At 39.7% G+C, this 15,670-nt stretch overlaps 1 pseudogene; it reads right to left on the bottom strand.

Moving 5' to 3' along the window:
• Positions 1–7,243: 7,243 nt before the first annotated feature.
• LOC122439419 lies at positions 7,244–14,459 on the bottom strand (annotated as a pseudogene).
• Positions 14,460–15,670: the final 1,211 nt, after the last annotated feature.

Raw genomic sequence — 15,670 nt, 5'->3', positions numbered from 1 at the left:
TTCTGTGAGTAATAGTCATGATAGTAGCACCTTAAACAGTACTCTTAAATCTCCTGAAATTTCCTGGGTGAATGGATAATCTTTTGTTCTAATTAGAAAACTCTTGCTGGGCTTCTGGATGCAGAAAGACCAAGAAAGAACAAACATGATTAGAAGTTTGGAACTTTCAACACCACCTTCATTACTCCTAGGTAGAGGGGTTGGAAACTGGAGACTGGCCATTCCTATGTGATAAAGCCTTTATTTAAAAAAAAAATCCCTAAATTATGAGGTTCAGAGAGCTTCCAAGTTGGTGAACAGTACATATGCCAGGAGGGTGGTACACCCCAAATGGACACAGAAGTTCCTGAGATCAGACTTTGCCCTGTATTCTTCACAAGACTGTTCATCTGTATCCTTCCTTCATTGTATCCTTTACGATAAACTGGTAGATGTAAATAAGTCTTCTCTGAGTTCTTTGAGCCATTATAGCAAATTATGAAACCTAGGAGGAGGTTGTGAGAACCCTTGATTTATAGACAGTTGATCAGAAGTACAAGTTAAAACCTTGGATTTATGACTGGCGTCTGAAGTTGGGAAGAGTCATATGAGAGAGGGCCCTTAACCGGTGAAGCCTGTGCTAACTCTGGGTAGTTAGTGTCATAACTGAATTGTGGGACACCTACTTGGTATTGAGTGACTTGGAGAATTGGTTGATGTCGGGGGAAAACATATATTTGATATCAGAAGTGTTTGTAAGTAGAAGAAAAAAAATGTTCCCATCAATAGCATGTGTGCGTGCCAAGTCACTTCAGTCATGTCCAACTTGCAAACCTATTGACTGTAGCCGCCAGGCTCCTCGGTCCATGGGATTCTTCAGGCAAGAATACTGGAGTGGGTTGCCATTTCCTCCTCCAGGGGATCTTCCCGACCCAGGGGTTGAGCCCACTTTTCCTGGGTCTCCTGCACTGTCACGCGGGTTCTTTACCACTAGCACCACCTAGGAAGCCCCATCAGTAGCATGTCAGTTCAGTCAGTTCAGTCGCTCAGTCGTGTCCGACTCTTTGCGACCCCATGAACCGCAGCACGCCAGGCCTCCATGTCCATCACCAACTCCCGGAGCCTACTCAAACTCATGTCCGTTGAGTCAGTGATGCCATCCAACCATCTCATCCTCTGTCGTCCCCTTCTCCTCCAGCCTTCAATATTCCCCAGCATCAGGGTCTTTTCCAATGTGCCAGTTCTTCGCATCAGGTGGCCAAAGTATTGAAGTTTCAGCTTCAGCATCAGTCCTTCCAATGAACACCCAGGACTGGTCTCCTTTAGGATGGACTGGTTGGATCTCCTTGCAGTCCAAGGGACTCTCAAGAGGCTTCTCCAACACCACAGTTCAAAAGCATCAATTCTTCAGCGCTCACCTTTCTTCACAGTCCAACTCTCACATCCATACATGACCACTGGAAAAACCATAGTCTTGACTAGACGGACCTTTGCTGGCAAAGTAATGTCTCTGCTTTTTAATATGCTATCTAGGTTGGTCACTACTTTTCTTCCAAGAAGCAAGCGTCTTTTAATTTCATGGCTGCAGTCACCATCTGCAGTGATTTTGGAGCCCCCATAATAAAGTCTCTCACTGTTTCCATTGTTTCCACATCTATTTGCCATGAAGTGTTGGGACCAGATGCCATGATCTTAGTTTTCTGAATGTTGAGCTTTAAGCCAACTTTTTCACTCTCCTCTTTCACTTTTATCAATAGCATATTTCATCAGTAGAACATAGGACATTATCATATCCAGGTATTGGGCTAAGTTCCTTAATTAAGTAAGTGTTTGTCACTCAGTTGTGTCCAATTCTTTGTGACTCCCATGGACTGTAGCCCACCAGGCTCCTCCGTCCATGGGATTCTCCAGGCAAGAATACTGGAGTGAGTTGCCATTTCCTTCTCCAGGGGATCTTCCTACCCCAGGGATCAAATCCGGGTTGTCTGCATTGCAGGAAGATTCTTTACCATTTGAGCCACCAGGGAAGCCCTAAGTTCCTTACAGATATCATTTAATTGAGTTCGTATGGCCATTTTAAAGATGAGATCATTAGAGAAGATTGGAGAATAATGGCATGTGCCCATGGAATAAGCCACAGAGCTAGGAATGCCACCTAGGTCTGATGGCATAAAAGGTCTGTGCCCCACATGCTCCCGCCTCTACGATTTCTGTGTTGGCCTTTCAGTAGTTTCTGTTATATGAGGATAGCCTTATGAGTAGAGTAATATTTCATATGTCACTACATGACAGAACAAAAGTGGCCTAGTAATATTTTAAACTTGCTCTAGTCATGAAATACAGTGTAAAAGAAGTATACTTTCAGAATGAGATATTTGAAGGAATTAATTTGAATAGCTTGGGCACTCCTCATCAGCCTAAACCTTCAGGCCAGGAAAGGTGGAGAACTATTCTTTCTGCTCTCACAGTTGATATTTCTTTTTCCCTTTCTTCCTTTCTTCTAACACGTTTTCTTGAAATGCATATCCTATGCATTATGGGGGATGTAAAATGAACCAGATGATGGATTCTGCCCTCAAAGAACTTAAAGGGCTATGAACTATCAATTCTCAAGCTGAGGGTTCGGAGAAGGTGAAATGACTTCTGGCCGAGATTAGTTTGAGGAAGTGTGTCGAGCCGGGTGTGGAGAGAAGCAGCTCCTTCCCTGTCGCAGAAGCACACGGAGCGTGAGGGAAGACTGGCGGGGAGCGATGGCTGAAAAGCAGCGTGGGCTCAGAAGCCCAAAGCCTGAGTTTGAAAAGTAAGGGATTTTGACCCCATTTTGTGAGTCCAGGGCCTATAAACTTTTAGACCTTCTATCAGTTAAAAAATAAGTTAGTAAGAATAAAATCAGAAGCACTGAAAATGTTTAGCAATCAGTAAAAAATAGAATCCTACTGTGTGTGTAGTGTGCATAATAGATGGATTCAGAGATGGCAGATCATTTCTGCTTGCTCACTCAGTCGTGTCCAACTCTTTGTGACCCTATGGGCTGTAGCCCACCAGGCTCCTCTGTCCATGGGATTCTCCAGGTAAGAATACTGGAGCAGGTTGCCATTTCCTCTTCCAGTGGATCTTCCTGACCTGGGGATTGAACGCATATCTCCTGCATTGGTGGTTGGATTGTTTTACCACTGAGCCACATGGGAAGTCCATAGCTGATATTTAGCTGATATCTATAGGCAAATATCCACTTAGAGGAAGGTACATTACTAAAAATAGTTACTGTAAATTCATGTTTCAAATAATCTTAATTGCTTTAATAAATACTTGGTAATTTCTCATGGTGTCATATTGAAAGTGAAAGTTGGTCATGTTTGACTCTTTGCGCCTCCAAGGACTGTATTCCATGGAATTCTCCAGGTCAGAATACTGGGGTGGGTAGCCTTTCCCTTCTCCAAGGGAGCTTCCCAACCCAGGAATTGAACCCAGGTCTCCCACATTGCAGGCAGATTCTTTACCAGCTGAGCCACAAGGGAAGCCCTTGTGTCATATTAAGGCATCCTTGTTTTTATCTTGTAGGAAGCCTGACAAAATGCCCATGAACAAAATGGAAAGAACCAACATCACACTTTTCATGTGTGTTTACAATATTTATGATTCCTTCCACCTGCAAGTTCTTTTTAGGTGTTTCTTAACTACCTTAATTTGTGAAAGTTCATGTGGTTAAAACAATAGTATAGTTGGTAATTCTGTGGTCTGGCACAGATGAACTGCATTAATAACAGCATGCCAACAGCAAAAACATAAATTAATAAGGGAGACTCTGCTTTTTGCCCTCTATTCAATGTGCCACTTTCATTCTTTCTTCAAGATAGCTCTCAAATCGTATATGATGTATGATGTACTGGAATACTGACCCCACTTGTACACAGGTATTGTGTTTACATTATTAGTAAAGATATGTTTCCTACTGGTAGATAAAAATAATAAGGTTTAATAATTCTTCTCTGCCTCAGTCCACATGAACATGTCTCTACTTTGAAGACTTCTGTAGGCAGAGATGGACCAGTGAGGAGTCTGGCACAGAAGACATGGTCGAGCTTTGGCTGAAACTGAGCAAGCTGACTGCAGAGTGTGCAGAAGTACTGAGCAGGGATACGGGAGTGATGCTGTTAGAGCCAGCTTGGGAACACCGCACCCAAATCTAATGGTGGTTTTGGTTGTGGTGGTTTAGCCGCTAAGTCGTGTCCGACTCTTATGACCTTATGGACTGTAGCCCACCAGATTCCTCTGTCCATGGGATTTCCCAGGCAAGAATACTTGAGTGGGTTGCTGTTTCCTTCTCCAGGGGACCTTCCTGACCCAGAGATCAAACCCACGTCTCCTGCACTGTAGGCAGATTCTTTACCTCTGAGCCGCCAGGGAAGCCCAAGATGGTTTGATTGGTGTACAGATTGCTCATATCAAATGTCATCATTACAACTAATGTTTCTATTTCTTCTGATTTTTCCCGTTGAGATTAAAAAAATAATCCTGAAGTATGAAAAAGATACAACTAGCAATTTTGAAGTGAGACAAATAGTAATATGATATCAAATCAATTTCATATATGATGTTGATGATTCTCACAGATGGGTGTTAAGAGCAAATGACAGGCTCTCTTTTTTCAGTTGAGGTATAATTGACATATAACACCAATTATTAAGTGTATTATATGTATCAGTTTAAAGTGTACAGCATAGTGATTTGATATTTGTATATAGAGCAAAATGATCACCACAATCAGCCTAGTTACCATCCCTTACCATACAGAGTTACAATTTTTTTCTTCTTGGGATGATGACTTTTGAGATGTACTCTCTTAGTAACTTTTAAATATATTTACGGTATTATTAGCTATAGTCCTGTACATTATGTCCACACGTCTTATTTGATACCTGAAAGTTTGCACCTTTTGACACCACTTTACCTACGCCCACCCTCTCCCCTCTGGACCCCGCTGATCTGTTCTGTATCTATGAGCTTGCTCGATTTGTTCTTTAGATGCCGCATATAAGGGAAGTCATACAGTATTTGTGTTTTTGTGTTTGATTTATTTCACTTAGCCTAATGGTCTCAAGGCCCATCTGTGTTGTTGCAAATGTCAAGATTTCATTCTTTTTTTATGGCTGAATTAGTATTTGAGTGTATTAAACTCATCATCTTTATCCATTATCCATTGATGGACACTAAGATTGCTTCCACGTCTTGGCTTTTGTAATTAATGCTATAATAAAAACAAGGCATAAGTTCTTAGACTATTTTTGCTAACTAAATACTAAATTCAGTTATTCCTAAACGCAAGAATCTGTGTGTTGCCAAACCCTAACGTCAAGAGAAAATACAATCTTTTAAAAATAATAATTTTACAATGTCTCAATCACTTATAATAAAATTGAGATTATTTGAACTACAGTGAAAAGAATAGCTGACAAAATGCAAATGTAAACCAGTAGTTCTTGAACTTTGGAGTGCATAATAATGACCAAGAGGGCTCGTTAAAACAAAGAAGGCTTGGTCGCACACCCAGTGTTTCTAATCCAGCAAGCTTTGTGGAGAGGGGAGAGGGGGAGAATTCTCCTTTCTAACATGTTTCCTGGTAACACTGACTTTGCTGGCCCAGAGACCACGTTTTGAAAATCGCTGGTTTAAATTTATGAGTTCTGGGGGCAGGTGTCTTTGTTGGCATGCCAGGAGTAATCAGGTCCTCAGCCACACCCCACACGCTGCCCATCTCTCCTCTCTCCCATTTTCCTGCTTTCTGTCTTACTGTCGCAGATACCTGCTGGAGTTGTTTGCACCATGTGTTCATACAACCATCTCCAAAAGCGAGGGTGTGGATGCGCTTCTCCTCTATCATCAAAGAAAACCTTTCCTCACGACCTTCAACAGGCCTTTCCCCTCTGTTCACATTAGCCAAGGTTTGACAAATTTCACTGTCTACTTTTAAGGAAAACTGGTGAAGGAAAATGTCTGACATTTAGGGCCTTATGTTGAAAAACTAACTTTCTCAGTCTAGAGGTAGAGAGGTAACCTTCCACAAGGTTACTGCAGCTTTGCCTACCCACACTGCCTTCCTATTAGCCCCAAGGGAACATTCAGCTGTAAAAAAGAAATTAAAAAATAGGGCTGAGGTTTAAGGCAGTCTGTGTTACGTTAGCCCATGCCCTAAGAACACTCATTATGAAAATCAGTTTTCTAGAAAAAGCAAAAAGTGTTTCCTGTATGAGACACATTCATAAAAGAAGGGGAAAAAAGTCTCAGTCTAATTAAATAAATGCTAATTTTGTAAATTAACCTCAAGCCTATGGAATAAAGCATCCCTAGTGTCCAAAAACTCAGGGCTACAGGATATAAGAATCATTAGTTCTATTAAATAGCTTTACACAGTATTTGGTACATTGGTTCACACATAGAAATAAACCTAAGACACTTGATTGGCAATACTTCACTATATTTAACTCAAGATTTGGACTAACTTAATAAAAATGGAGTGTTGCTCTCCAGGACTAACTATATAATTTGCAAGTACAATGTCGTATAAAAATGCAAGCCACTTGTTTGGTGTCTCAGTGGTAAAGAATTCACCTGCCATGCAGGAGAACCTGTGTTCAATCCCTGGGTTAGGAAGATCCCCTGGAGAAGGAAATGGCAACCTACTCCAGTATTCTTGCCTGGGAAATCCCATTTACAGAGCAGCCTGGTGGGCTTAAGCCCATGCAGTCATAAGAGTTGGACATGACTTAGCAACTAAACCACCACTACCTCTTTAAAAACCATTAATAATTTCAAGATAGTGACAGTAGAACATTAAACCAAGCATGGAGCCCTCCTGAATGCCCTCACCTGTGAAGTGGCCAAGTTGCTATCTCCTTCCTGAGATGCCTTGGAAAACTCCAGCTTCTTCTCACTTTCGTATGCATTTTCTTATTTGCCCCACTCAAGTAAGGGCATGTGTGTGCACGCTCAGTTGTGAACAACTCTTTGCAACTCCATACAGGGTCCTTTGTCCCTGGGATTCTCCAGGCAAGAAAACTGGAGTAGGTTGCCATTTCCTCCTCCAGAGGATCTTCCCGACCCAGGGATCGAACCAAGGTCTCCTGCATCTTCTGCATTGGCAGGCAGATTTTTTTTACCACTGAGCCACTTGGGAAGCTGGGTCCAAGTAAGGGTGAGAAGCATTATTTGTGGTTTTGGGCCGTGAAATTTTAAATCATTATAACTAGGCTCAAACAATTCTTTATTAATCAAAATGGGAGCCATTACAATCAATACATTTTTGCCAACAAGATTTTTTTTTTTAATTCTTGTAATGTAAAAATCAGTGCTTCAGGATTCAACGAACTCTAGGAAAGCATTTTCTGCCTTCTGCTGGTTGTGGAAACATTTTCCTTGCAGAAAGTTGTTGAGATGTTTGAAGAAGTGGTCATCGGTTGGTGAGAGGTCAGGTGAATATGGCAGATGAGGCACAACTTCAAAGCCCAATTTGTTCAACTTGTGAAGCGCTGGTTGTGGGATTGTTTTGTGGAGAATTGGGCCCATTCTGTTGACCAATACTGGCAGCAGCGGTTGCAGTTTTCAATGCATCTCATCGATTTGCTGAGCATACTTCTCAGATGTAATGGTGTCACTGGGATTCAGAAAGCTGCAGTGGATCAGATGGGCGGCAGACCACCAAACAGTGCCCATGACCTTCTACTGGTGCGATTTTGGCTTTGGGATGTGCTTTGGAGCTTCTCATGCCCCCCACTGAGCTGATCATCTCTGGTTGTCATATAAAATGCCCTTTCCCTCGAACACCACAATCTGATTGAATATTGGTTCATTGTTGTTGCATAGAATAGGAGAGGATACTTCAAAACGATGACTTTTTCTGATATTTCGTCAGCTCATGAGGCACCCACTTATCGAGATTTTTCACCTTTCCAATTTGTTTCAAATACCGGTGACCTTAGAATGGTTGATGTTGAGTTCTTCGGCAACTTCTTGTGTGGTTGTAAGAGGATCAGCTTCAGTGGTTGCTCTTAACTGATCATTGTCAAATTCTGGTGGCTGGCCACTTCGCTGCTCATCTTCAAGGCCCTCATCTCCTTTGTAAAACTCCTTGAACCACCACTGAACTATACGTTTGTTAACAACTCTGGGCCAAGTATGTTGTTGATGTTGTGAATTGTCTCTGCTGCTTTACAACACATTTTGAACTCAAATTAAAAAATCACTTAAATTTCCTTTTTGTCTAATATCACTTCTAGAGTCTAAAATAAGTATAAAATACACAGCAAATAATAGGTCATTAGCAAAAACATAAAGTGAGAAATGTGCATTAAAATGATGTATAACATAACCACATTTAAGAATGTATTCCAATAGCAAAGTTGAACAATGTAAAACCACGATTACTTGTGCACCAACCTAATAAATCATCCCACTCAGGAAATGCAGGTGACTTTGGTTTAAACAGCTGTATTTTTCCATCCCACTGTATATGGAGAGACATCTGGATGGACTGAGTGACTCAGCAGGTAGAAAGATTTTGTCAATTTGATATTACAGCACCTATGTGTGTAGAAGGTGAAAATTTTGGACCTAGAATCAAAATGAAAAAAATAAAGCAGGTTTATTTGCATTTGAAATGTGAATATCAATGAGGGTCATAAGTTACACTGAGAGTTATAGAGCAGCCTCTTAAAAGTTAAAGCACTCCACCTCCATGTCAAGTTCAATGTGGGCGCAAACTTTATCAGTCTAATGTCCTCGTAGCATCAAAGGATTATTCCTCGGTTCCCCTTTATAGCACCCGGGAACAGGGCACGTTTTGCCTTTGTAAGGAAGATGAAATGCTGGCCTGATAAATCACCTGTCAATTGAATCGATGGAGATGATGTAGACGCTTAATGTAGCTAAGCAGAGAGCGGAGGAAGGCCCGAAAGGAAGAGGGATAGAAGACAAGGGATTTGGCAACTAAGCAAATAGTGCTATCTTAGTAACTGGCTTTTTCCTTTAGGAAAAGGATGTATCAGTGAGTTCTCTGAAGTGTATTTTCTCTTCCTCCTGTCTCTTCCTTTAAGGCATCTTTTGTACAAATTGCAATTTTCATATGCACTCAGCTTACTTGAATGGAGTAGGAAATGGCAACCCACTCTAGTGTTCTTGCTTGGAAAATCCCATGGACAGAGGAGACTGGCAGGCTACAGTCCATGGGGTGGCAAAGAGTCTGACATGACTGAGTGCCCACATGCACACACACACACAGACCACACAGCTTACGTGAAATCACGTAACTCCTATACACCAGACCAGCTTTCCACCATCTGCTTGTGAAGAATGGAAGACACTGCCCTATTTTGGTACATCCGTTACCTCACAGTACCAAACATAGTATTCACTATACCATCTGAATAGTTATGATGACTAAATCCTCTTAATGACTTAGAATATAACACCAATATCGTAAGCCAATAGATAATCCTTTATTATGCTACTGTAACACTTCTAAGAGGTAATGGTTTTTGAATTTCTGAGATAATTTTGGGAATTAGGTCTGGAAAACTAGATTGCTGAGTTTAGCTTTTATCCTATAACCAGCAGTTTGGAAAGAGGAGAGCTATATTTTGTTTTTTGTTGAAAGTGGAGACTTTGGAACACTTGGTCATTCAGTGGTTTGAATGATTTTCTTTTTAAGGAGATATTCAAGAAACATTAACTGAATGCTTACCACATGCAAGAGAATCACATTGATTGTGTGGAAATGAACAAAAATAGTTACTTTCCTTAAAAAAAAAGTATAATCTGGCTGGAAATGGAAACATAGAAAAAGTTATCATGATGCAAGAAAAAAAATGGGAAGTATAGCAACTTTGAAGTTAACCAAATTGTACAAGCTGAAGGTTCGTTCCAGTCTAGGACTAAATAGCATAAACTATGCCAAAATCCTCCTTAACTCCAGAATGTATACCAAAATTAAGGAAAGAAGATGAAACAAAATTGTCCTTTGGAAAAAATTAAAAAATCAAATGTGGTTCAGTGAAAGATAAGCTGCAAGTTAGGGAAAGCTTTATTACAGTTAAAAATTACTGCATTGGTTTAAATTATTGATAAGAAAAACATGCACAGAAATATTAGTTAACCAATTTTAAAAAATGGTTTCAAAATCTCCAAACCAAAGGAAAAATATATATATATATATACATAGATATTTATTATGAGTATTTAAGTCATAAAATAATTTCCAGCCAAAGTAAAAAGAATATTTAAAGAAACATATTTCCACACGGACTTATATGTACTTGTAGTTTATAATATAAGAGCATGATCTTAAGTTACACCATCTAGAATCTTAGAGGCTTCTCTGTATACTAAGCCTCTTTACTTCTTGAAACTTTATGAAAGGGCCAATGTGTCTGTTGAGAGAATTACTTGTTTCTTATTCTGTAGACCTAAATTGGATTTAATCATCACTTCATATATAACACATCCCTTTCCCCTTCAGCCCCCCACCACACACACACTCTAAATTTAATTAAAATAACTGAAATGAAACTAGAGATAATTTGTTTTTTAAATAGACTGCCACATGCTCCATTTACATAAAGCCCATTAGTTTGCATTAAATACAAATTAGCTGCTGATATGAATTAAATCACACATAAATAGTTCAGAATAGCCGCAGAACCCGGCATTTTAATTAATATAACAGTTAACCAGATTTATTTGTTGGGTAATCAAGACTCTTACTTATTTATTCTCCAGTACAATGGGCCAGGCGATACTGGCTGCCCTAGAACAGGACCATCGTTTTATAGGAATACAAATCTAGGAGGAAGATTGATTAGATTCCCTGACTTCAAAGTGTGCAAATGCTCACAGCATTCCAGTTTAGAAATTATGACATCTGGGAGGATGAATGCAGAATCCCCTCAAATAATTAACTCATACAAATTATTGATCACCTGAAATACCCTACTTGTGTTTTTCCTTCCATCCTTAGTTCTAGATTAATTTGAAGCAAGATATTTTTTTTCAAGTATGAAATAAGTGTCTTTCGTTGCTATTCTTTATTTGACTAATTCATGCATCACTAATAAGTATTTCATAGTGAAGAAGAACTTTCCAGACTAATTAGAAGTTGGAATTTAGCAAAAGTGTCTGTTAGTCAAGACTCTTTTTGTTCCAAGTAATTGTGCCTCAAAGTGACTCGCTGCACATAATTCACATAGATAGGTGCACAGAAATGAAACCCCACATGCTGACTTTAGGCACAGCTAGATCCAAGTCTCTAATTAGGTCACCAGAATGGCGATAGCTCTTACCATTCCTGAGAAATGCTTTCCTCTATAGTTTCCTTTCCCTCTCAGACTATGCTGTCCTAGTGGATACACGGCTGTTAGCTGCTCCAGGCTTAACACAAGCTCTCAACAGCCCTGATTTTTTCCCAATACTTTCAATGAATATCCCTCAAAATGAGACTTCTTTGCCTCAATCATTTATGCCTCTGTCTATGACAATCACTGTGAACAGAGAGAACAGAATGCCCTGACTGGCCTGAGTTACATGCTCACCCCGGAATCTGGAGAAAGGACCAACCCCAACTGAATCATAAGAATTAAGAGTGTGTGTGTGTTGGGGGAGGGGATATTGATAAAATAGAAGGTTAATTGCATTCCTACAAAAATGATGGGGGAGAAATATTGATTCAATAAGTGCAGGAAGGAGCAGCTATCCATTACAGTATTGTAATCCTTGCTTTGATGCTAAATTGTTAGGCTTCTTCAGTCACCTCATTTAGGAACTGATTTATCAATCAGTAAAAAATCAAAGGTAGGCAATCAATATCTACCTGCAAAAATCCCTGATGCAAGCAGCCACAGCTTGTAAATAGCGGCCATGGATATTCAGCAAATAAAGTACTTACAGAGAAAGCCTTCATCAGCCTTAAATCATGCTGTTGGACATACAGTCTTAAAATATCAATGCTACATTATGTGTGCATTCTGACTGAAGTTTAGAGGGGACTAATGAGACAGGTTTCATTGACTGTAACAAAAAATCCTGGGCATTTGTAAAAGGAAAATGCCACTTAAGTCATAATGTTAAAATTTTGACATAAAAAAGCAGCATTTCATATCATTAATAGCTGCTGAACCTAGGTAATTGCTTATATTTTCTGCCGATTTCAGTAACAACATTTCATTCCAATTTTATCCTCTTCCTTTCAGTCTCTTAAGTGTTATGTAACATATGACAAATATTGACATACCAAAAAACAGGCATTCTTAGCTTACTACGAGACATGAATACCTCTGCTAACTTTATGAAGCTTATGAACAACACAGAACCCTTCTAAAAATACTAGGTTTTTAAAAAGTTATAGAATACAGAGGAAGCCAATTATATCGAAATATAATTATCTCAAAAATTAAAATTATAATATTTGTTGTTCAATAACACATTAAATAAAAAGCAATACCATTGAGTTATATAATACCTGATACTTTGAGATACCATAACTTTAATATGATGTGAAAATATCTAATATTTCAATTGGGTGAATTGTTACAAGAACCACTAATACTAATGTGGTTTGTGGCCTATAATCACAATTGAAGGAAATGTAAATTTTAGTTCAAGGTTACTGAAAATAAAGATGTAAATTTTCCCATCCTCAAGCATGGAACTCTGCCAAAGGACATTTGGTCATGACTTGAGGAAAAAACTGCAAATCATTGTAATAAGGCATGCTATCCATCAGCTCTTGGACCCTTATTGCAATTTTCTTTTTCATCTGTAGTTGACTTCCTGCCATATTTTCACAGTAGCAATTCTAAACTTTATTACCCATTTCTATCCCAACTTTTTTTTTTTTTCCTATGTGGTTAACTTTGCCTTCTCCATTACTTAGAAAGTGAAAGCAAAATGCCTCTAGTTTCCTTCTTCTGTATCCTAAAACGATCTGGATCTTGGTTGTTACCCCTTTCTTTAAGAGTCTTACAGATTATAGAAAATGTATGCCTGCCAGTTAATTGGTGCTTAATGGGAGAACCAAGAAATGTAAAGAAAAGAAGAAATCGTTCTAGCCATTCTGTAGTTAGGACTCGTAAAGAAAGAAAGATGCTATTGAGGACAAGAGAGGAGCTCTCGCGTTCGCTCCCTTGCTTGAAATTCCGTCCTGAGTGTATGCAGGGCCTCGTTTTCTGGTGTTAAAGATAATCAGGGTGGGCCCACATGTGACACTGTGATAATTCATCTATCCAAAGCTGGAAGATGAGAAATGTGGCCTAACCCAGCTCTGTCAGTCACCATGAAAGACAAAAAAGAGAAACCACTGGGATGGTTCAGAGTGAACCACACCAACGAGACGGGCTTCTCCCACCCAGCGCCCCATCTCTCGCTGGCTGGGCCCCTAGGGAACACAGAAGCCGTAGGAGCGCTTCTGCCTTCCTCATGTTGTCTTTGAGGGACATGGTTCCACGGTCATGAAGTATATTTATGTTTATTTCAAAAAAAATTTTAACAGAATATACATTTTATCATGAAAGAGAAAGAATCTGTTTTTTGGCCATTTTTGCTGAGATATATATACTCACCAAACAAAACCCCTAGTGAGGTTTGAGGCTTTTCCTTCCCCTGAAGGGAAAAAGAGTTGAGTATTCTGCATTATGATTACCACATGACCACGTGGCTCTCTTATTACCCAATTCCTTTGATTTTTAAAGACAAAAACACTTAAGAAATCCTGATGATTTGTCAGTGTTCTGGCCAAAGGTTACTTGTACAAATAGAAGATTTGCAGATGCAAGTAATTGGAGAGAAAAGTTTATCCTATTTAGGAGAGCTGTTTAGCCCAAGAATACTAGAGTGGGTAGCCTGTCCCTTCTCTAGCAGATTTTCCTGACCCAGGAATCAAGTCAGGGTCTCCTGCATTTCAAGCAGATTCTTTACCAGCTGAGCTGCCAGGGAAGCCCTGTCCCATGTGATGTACCTTTTATTCAAAGATCTGTTTGTCTTCAGTGTTTGAGCCTACTATGGGAGAAAGACAATACAAGGTTTTTATTTCTGTAGAAATACTGTGTTGTAATCACAACTTATGTTTACTTCTTAATTAAAGTTGGTACCACCTGCTTTCCCAACGGATGCTTGAGGTTTAGCCTTTCGAGCCCCAGAGTCCTGCAGTTAAGATGACTCAGCTATTCTTTGCTTCCGCTGCTACTGCTCTCAGTAACATTAGTCTAACCTTCTCTATTCCGTGGCTCTTCCTTGTTTATTGATCTACCACCTGCCAGATTTTACTGCCTTCTTTTTCTTCTCACCCCGTGGATTCCGCTGGCTGGTAGCATACCACTTTCTTTCAATGTAACTCCCATTTTTGTTGCCCGCTGCTGCGTCTGGCAATATCGCTCATGCAAACCCGTCAAGGGAATGGTGTGTTGGGTCAGTGAGTCACACTCAAGTGTAGGGAGCATTTGCTTGTTAGAGCTCTGGGGCCAAGCCACCTCACTGTCTTCCAAGATGGTTTTAGAGTCGAATTGCTGATCCAGTCATCAGTTGCAGGAGTGGTGGGGTAATCCAGCACGAAGCATAGCAACCAGAGCAGAAGGAGCTGCCAGGTGTGGATACAGGGTTAACACAGCTGCTAGACATGTGTATTTTCTGATGATTTCATGGGACAAGGTTTGCTCTGTCCTCCAGAGTTCAGCTTTTCCCTGTCCACAGTTGGAAGAGTTCAGGCCTCCCCAAATACTTGTTTTCTATTGATATTAAAAAGACTCCTTTTCCCTATGTGTTCCTTACATGGGTCCCTTCTAAGAACTCGTATCACTCATTCTTTTTCAGCTCAGCTCTTTCAATGTTGCTGCTGAGTCACCCTGATAAGAAAATATGGGAGCTTTGCAAACTAAAAGATTAGGTATTAAACTGGCAAATTTGTTTTTATTGTTTATTTGTTTGTATGTGTTCTTAATCTCTGAACAATTACTCACATCCATTTAAGTTCTCTAAACGTTTCCTCTTGGTGCTGCGGTTTCTCTGGGTTTAAAACTCGTGAGAGGACTGAAATCCATCACAACTAGAGATTCTCGCGTAATCATCATTTTTATCTTCCAGTGTCTGATACTGTGTCAGATGCAGAGAATATTCACAATAAGTATCTCATGAATGGAAATAAGCCTAAGCAAAATGAATTAGGATGGAAGTCTGTTGGTAGAACAGTAACAAAGTCAAATGCAAGTAACTGTCTGCAGTTTGATGATCCAGCTAAGTGGGGAACATCCACTTAGCTGCATGTTCTCTGTCTTTTCAGAGATAGAATTGTAAGTTCACCTATGCAAATGTTTGTGTTTGCATATGTCATCAGTTCTTGAACATACGCTTTCTCACCACTTTCTATACAAAGTACATTGGAAATACATTTGGTGTAAAAGAGAATCATTCTTTTTCACCTGGCTAACATAAATTCTACCTGTGGGTAAGTCATTGTGATTTTTAGATACAGATCAGGGACATCTAATTGTGGGGGGTGTGTGTGTGTGTGTGTATGCACATAGATGTACATGAGTAAGTCAAAAAAGGAAAAGATTGGAAATACTAAAAGAAATGAATGTAAGATTGGCCCAGAAAATTAAGTTAGTCTCTTCTCTTTGATGCTTACATATGTACTATGTGATGCTAGACAAAC

The sequence above is a fragment of the Cervus canadensis genome, chromosome 4 (genome assembly GCF_019320065.1).
Source record: "Cervus canadensis isolate Bull #8, Minnesota chromosome 4, ASM1932006v1, whole genome shotgun sequence".
Classification (NCBI taxonomy): Eukaryota; Metazoa; Chordata; class Mammalia; order Artiodactyla; family Cervidae; genus Cervus; species Cervus canadensis.
The sequence above is the reverse complement of the archived record's forward strand: the minus strand, read 5'-3'. Positions and strand labels throughout refer to the sequence as shown.